This window comes from Triticum aestivum, chromosome 2B, assembly GCF_018294505.1.
Source record: "Triticum aestivum cultivar Chinese Spring chromosome 2B, IWGSC CS RefSeq v2.1, whole genome shotgun sequence".
Lineage (NCBI taxonomy): Eukaryota > Viridiplantae > Streptophyta > Magnoliopsida > Poales > Poaceae > Triticum > Triticum aestivum.
Window position 1 is genome coordinate 381947896 of NC_057798.1, and position 6750 is coordinate 381954645.

Here is a 6750-nt window from a genome sequence, read left to right on the forward strand (position 1 = left end):
GTCGTTGCAGTTGGTAGAGGGGGCGTCGGACTATCGATCGGCGGGGTCATTGATGAGCTCCTCACGCAGGAGTCGCCGCCGTCAGGCCGCGAAGCCATCATGAGCAATCGCCATCACCTCTCTTCGGCTCCGCGAGCAACGCCATACGTCGCTACTGTCGAGCAATTTGCACCCGCCACCGCAAAGGAATCTGATTTGCATATTTTTTAGGGCGAGAGTGCGCTTTGCCGCCGGTGCGAGCAGAGCGGGGCAGATAATGTTACCAGCCCAACATAAGCCCAGTTAACCACAACTCTACTAAATCAACCTCCGGAGCAGCGGCCCCAAGAGACGATTGGCTGCAGCATCAGGAGATGCGAGGCAAAATCTGTACCGATCGTTAAAGGATCCAATGGATGGCGAACAAAATCACTGTGGCGGCTCTGTGGTCGCTCTGTTATACTTCTCAATATCACAATCAAATAATCAGCATGGCGCCATCATCTCAAAATCACGACATAACCGTCACAGTCGTTTCACGGTCTTTGGTAAGCGACACAATATATCTTACATGAATGTTGTCTTGTAACTAAGGGTTATCACGCACTAATAGATTATCTCCGGCATTTTTCTATTTTGCCAAAGAAAATTACATACCCGTCACTGTGGTATTTAGCAGTACCAGTCATACCCCCTCCCCCCAAACACCCAAACCGTCTCCTACCTCCCACCACCAATCCACCTAACCCTCTCCCACCCCCTGAAGCCGTAGCAACCAGATTCCCTCGTCCTCCCCAACCCTAACCCTATCTCTGATCTGAAACTTTGGTTGGGCCGCAGGCTTGTTGTATCCCAGATGGCATCGTCTTCGTCATCATCAGTAGCGCGCTCGTCCTCCAATGCTGGAGATCCTGGCTACTATCCAAAGCAATCTCCGATTCCTTACCGTGAGCACAGGCTAGCATATGAGCCAGCTTCAAATTACTGGTGCAAAGAGAAAGGGGCGAGATGGATCTCCTGGACCAACGCTAACCCTGGACGTAGGTTTCTGAACTGCCAAAAAACTTGGGCAAGCATTCGTTTTAATCTATCTTCTTCTTGGTTCTTGCTGGATCTATCTCTCCCTCATATAGCTGGCAAACTTTCTTGCCAACTTTTGGTCGATCTGCGCGACACGGTGCACAACCTGCAGAGGGAGAACGCTCGGCTCAATGGCGTCAACGCACACCTTGAAATGGGGATTGAGGAACGAAGCTCCATTAATATTTCTTTGAGGGATGCATTGTGCAAGACGAAGGAACGAAATAAGGCTCTGGAAGAAAAGCTATGTCAGACTGAAGCCCGTCTCAAGTAAAAGGCTAACGAACAGCAGAAGCGGATGCTTTTTAGTGTAGTGTTGTTAGTGTTCCTCCTGTTTCTAGCTAGCAAGCTTACGGATTAGTATGGAGCATTTACTGTTGCACTGCTCAAGCTGATGTGCTATTCGTGAACAATTTACTTACTATTGTGCTATCCGCTACCATTTCCTTTTGTGAAATCTGAAGAATGATGTTTATGTTCAACAAAAAGTTTCTATTTGGGGTGTGCACTGTGTTCAATATGTTTCAGTTTTCTCAACCCATTTCATGTGTCAGATCAAGGATATTGTGTCTCCAGACATGTTCTCTGGGAGCAACATATGAAATATGAAAGAAAGACCATATGAAGTTTTGTCATAATTGAACATCCCATTAAGATTTTTGGTTGCACTTTGTACTCACATTAGTACAATGGCAAACTTTACACATCCTTGTAACATTGCCAAGTTTACATGTCTTGAATTAAACATGTTCACTAATTGGCCACCAAAAAACTTATTGTTCCGTGGAAAAAAGAATTTTCATATTTGTCAACAGCACGTCAAGACCTTCGCTACCAAAAACAAGCACAAGCCAGGCATGTCACAAATTCTGTGGGCAGTGCTATCTCTAACATGATATTCTCATTGGAAGACGCCGAACAAGCTTCCAGAGCAGCTATTCCTCTTGTGGCCTTCCAGGTCGCACTTGGTACATTTCGGGACTTTCCTTTGCTTCTTTGTTGCGCCTCCATATGAGGGGCATTTAGATGCTTTATGACCCCTCCCTCTACACACAGAGCAAAACTTTGATCTTGGTTTACTGACATTTTCATAACCTGGCTTTGCTCTTGCATTTGTTGGCCTGCCTCGGTCCCTCTTGCGTGATACAACATTCATCGATCCTGACAGTTTGTTTGCTCCTGGTGTAACAGGCATATCTTGGTCGTGCACTGGAGCCGCTGCCTTATCATGTAATCCCAGCCCATCACTCTCCTGGTTGGTATCGTTTAGAACACTTATTGCATCTAGTAACTGCTTCATTGCAGCTATGTAAGCTTCGGTGTTCTTATCCCCCATCTGTACAATCTCGAGTGCCTTACTGTACAAGCTAGAGTGTCGGTAAGTTGCGTCCTTCAGTGCGGAATTGCCTGCTTGATATATCTTCAGATGCTCTGGCAGGTTCTCACAAGCATTCTTTGTCCATCTCTTCATGATGTGTACATGTTGGATCTCCCTAACTCCCAAATTTAGCATGACCTGTTAAAGAAAGAAAAATAGATGTGTTGTCAATTAAACACACTATATATGTATTGCATTTTAATCTATGCTTGCAGAGTAATTTCGTGAGTGTAAGTGTACTGAATTTAAAGGAGGTTATTAAATTTTTGTAACAGCCCAAGTAACCGCCGGTTCTGATATTTAGTGAACTGAACTTGAACCCATACAATGAATGATAAAATGACTCATTTTGACCTACCTGGATAGCATGGCAACACAACATGCCCATGTGTGAGTAAAGACCACACTCACATAAATATCCTCCAGATTCCTCATCAAACAGAACATGATATTGTGTCCTGGACCAAGCTTGCCTCCTCTCTGCATAGATGTGGTTAACGATGTACACCACACCTAGCTCTGTCCGACATGCCTCTTGTAACACATATGACCCTGACAATTAAATTGCATGTTGAAACAGCTCATACATAGCTGCGGTATAGCCCTTGCTCGCATGGTATTCTAGTGGCAGTCCAAGGTTAAAAACAACGCCACCCTGAAAACACCGGTGGCCAATAAGTTTCATAAGACAATTTCTACATATGCAGTTTCAAGGTTAAAAAGAATGCTATGTATGATGCTTTTCCTATGGCTTACCACACAAGTCTTCTTCTCTTGAAAATCTTCCTCTGATTGGCGGTCGAACAATATTTTCTGATACTGCCTAACAAAGTTGTTCATAGACGATGCCGGTTGCACGTAGTGCTTGAGCATGTGGTTTGCACTCTCCAAACGTTGTGTGCTGGTCATCCTTTCACAGAAGACTCCTGCAAAATATGGCTTTGCCCATTTTGCTCTAACTTCGTATATTTGAGTGAGCCATGGATGGTCTTCAAGTTGATATTTCTCAATTAAGCAAGCCCATGCAGTTTCGAACTCGTCTACTGTCACTATATACTCTAGCAGCTTGTGAAACTCGTCTCTGAAGTCACTATTTTTGGAATAAACAGGTCCTAGGTGTTCCCTTGCTTTTTGTAGTACATGCCATTTGCACCATCTGTGTGTAGTATCAGGCCACTGGGAAGATATAGCCTTCTCCATTGCACGGGCTTGATCTGCAAAAAATGAAGAAATGACCTTCTCAGTGAGGTGTATGTAGGGAGATATAGCAGTTCAGTAGAATGGCAGTGTAACAAGAATATGCTTTCAAATTACCCGTTAGAATTGTTTTTGGAGCCTTCCCTCCCATCAAGGACACGAATTCCTTGAACACCCACTCGAAGGTCTCAGTTTTTTCGTCGTGACGCAATACTCCTCCAAGTATGATGCTCTAGAAGTGATTGTTGACACCAACAAACAATCCGAAAGGCATGTCGTACTGGTTGGTACGATATGTTGTGTCGAAGGTTATTGCGTCTCCGAAGAATTTGTACTGGTGGAGGCTCTTACCATCTGTCCACATCAGTGCTCTGATTTTGCTCTCTTCGTCCACAAGCACACTGTCAACAAAATTTGGATCCCTCTCTTTCAATTCAGAGAATGGCTGAATTGTCTTCCTGATGTCATCATCTCCCTGTTGCTGATTCATCCTCTTGCACAGATAGCACAGCGACCTCTTGTTAAAGGCCAGGTTTTCCATATCTCCAAAAAATCTTGCGATCACACCGAAAGCTTGCTTAAAGATATGTTGTTGTTCCTAAGGTGCATGACAATGTCTTTGGCATGGGCATCAATGTGCCTGTGAGATGGCTAGTGCAACTTCTCTCCACATGTTTGTGTCATACCGTGATTATGCTCATACTTCATTTCATGGATGAACCAGCCATGGTCTGATGTGCGATGCAACCTCATAAGTGCAGGACATTGGCAGCATACTGAATGTGAATTCTCCCTACGTGGTTTCCCCTAATAAAGTGGTGGTGAACGAAAACAGTCAGTCGTAATTGTGGAGTTTTCGAACTAGAAAGATTAGCCACTATACACTGACTACTAATGCAAGTGCACAAGTGGGCAAAGTGTGTGATATAACTCACCGCGCATCCACATACTATGTCCTGGACCGTCTTGCACTTGTCAACATTTCTTATGCATTGCCCATACTTGATGCCAAAACCAGTCTCCCAAGAGTATAGATTGTAGAAGTCGTACACTTCGTCCAGAGAGTCAAATTCCTGACTGATCTCTGGCTTGACGATGATAGCTGACTTCTTATCTGCGAAGTTTCTCATGGCCTTCTTCAAAGCACTTTTCCTTCCCAACAATGAGGCGTGGCGGTCAGGTATCTTACCGAGACGGATCCTACATATGATTGAGATGTTAACCATAGTTGGAATGAAAACAGAATCTGACTAATATGTAACAGCCAAATTGCTCCAAAAAAATGAACATTGTATCATGCACATTCTACAGTATAATAGCCAGCAAGAAAAGTCGGCAAAATCAGACAATCAAATGTACTGAAACCAATAGCCGAGTTTATGATCCTTGACACAAAACATAATTTGGATCATCGACTGGGCGCGAGATAGATAAGCTTTTGACAGCAAACAACTGAACCCGGTAAAGCTCTTTCTCCTTTTATCGTGTCAACATCCATGATAGCGACTGAAGTGGTGATGCTCCCCTAATGCTGGTGGTAGAAATTATTTTACGTCAACTAAATTTTTCATCAAGTCAACAGCTTTACTGAACAAAATAGGCCCACCAGAATCCTCAAGGCTTCATCAGGCTAGGTACTTTACTGAAAAAAGATAACTAGCATGGCTGGGATTCAGATGGATTGTGCTAGTACCTTTGAGGCCACGGGCTTGGAGTGCGATGGGATTCAGATGGAGGCTCTTTGTAACTGTCGGTGTTGTCACAATCTGGGACATTGAGAAAATCTTCCATGCCTTCATGAACTTGAGATGCAGAACTTGAGTGAGTCGTTACCACCATATTCCCCTCCACCTCCGCACTCGTCGTCTTCCTCCCCTTCCTCCCCTTCCTCTAGCAACGCCAGATCTGGGATGCCCTCGGGTGCGACCGGTTGGGAACAAAAACTGCCCAAGAACAGGAGAAGATGAAGATTTGAGGATTTGCTAGAGAATACGAAGAAAGAAGAAGCGGATCTTGTGAGAGGAGAAACCTGAAGAGCAGGTCCATGAATGACTCGCCACCGTGATTCATTCTTGAATCGTAAACCTCACAAGATCCGCGATCCAGGGGCGACGATGGGTAGGGCGTGGCACAGCAGGTCGATGTAGCCCAGTCTACCTGATGAGATTCGAAATTTGAATGGCTTGGTGGATGGGGCAGCCTGGTCACGGGGGTAGTGGACGGGCGAAGTAGGCGAGTACAGGCTAGGGGCGAGCGTACGTAGGAGAGATACGATAGAATATGTATTTGCTTCGTATTTGCCGGAAAAACATAAATCACCATATCACGCCGCTGATTTTGGTGGGCTTGCTGTTGGTGGGCTTGCTGTTGCGGATATCGCGCCGCTGATTTTGGCCACGGTGCCGACAAGAGTCGTTAACTCGCGCACGGTGCAGCAGGCACTCCAGGATAACAGATGGGAAGCAGATTGTCAGCCGGAGGTTTCATTTACGGCACAGTTGCAGTGCATGCACCTTTGCCAGGCCATTGGCGCGGTATGGAGGAACACACAAGAGCCGGACAAATTCAGCTGGACTTGCTCGACGTCAGGTCAATACTCTGCCCGTTCGATATACAAAAGCCTTTGCTCCACCTTACCGAGAACACCAATGGCGAATTACATCTGGAAGAGCTGGGCACCACTAAAGAGCAAAATATACGCTTGGCTAGCAATGTAGTATAGGATCTGGACGTCGGACAGACGGGCACGTCACGGCCTGCAAGAAGAACCCTCTCCCTGCTACACATGCTTGCAAGATCAAGACAATGCCGACCACATCCTGTCCCGCTGCACTTACGCGAGGGAGGTTTGGTGCACCATTTGGGAGACTAGCCACTTAGAGGGCGCTGACCCAGCACCGAACGACACCACACTGCAATGGTGGCTCAAAGAGAGGGAGAAATACCACAGAGCGGAGAAGAGAGGATTCGACACTTTATTCATTGCAACAATTTGGGCCCTTTGGAAGCAAAGAAATGCGAGGGTGTATAACAGGACGGAGCAACAAAGGAGGCCAAGGGAGCTGGCAATGATGATCCTCGCAGATCTGGCAGAATGGAGGCAAGCGGCTGGCGGA

At 45.8% G+C, this 6750-nt stretch overlaps 2 long non-coding RNA genes across 2 annotated transcripts; one reads left to right on the plus strand and one right to left on the minus strand.

Annotated features, from left to right (window-relative positions):
* The first annotated feature begins 662 nt into the window (after positions 1–662).
* LOC123045036 (uncharacterized) lies at positions 663–1554 on the plus strand. The gene is made up of 2 exons (XR_006420963.1): positions 663–1019; positions 1172–1554. It is a non-coding gene; the product is annotated as an uncharacterized lncRNA (long non-coding RNA).
* Positions 1555–1686: 132 nt separating this feature from the next.
* On the minus strand, positions 1687–6067 carry LOC123045035 (uncharacterized). The gene is made up of 7 exons (XR_006420962.1): positions 5664–6067; positions 5328–5577; positions 4570–4834; positions 3752–4441; positions 3194–3651; positions 2796–3092; positions 1687–2575 (listed from the first exon to the last, which is right to left on the minus strand). It is a non-coding gene; the product is annotated as an uncharacterized lncRNA (long non-coding RNA).
* Between the last annotated feature and the right edge of the window lie 683 nt (positions 6068–6750).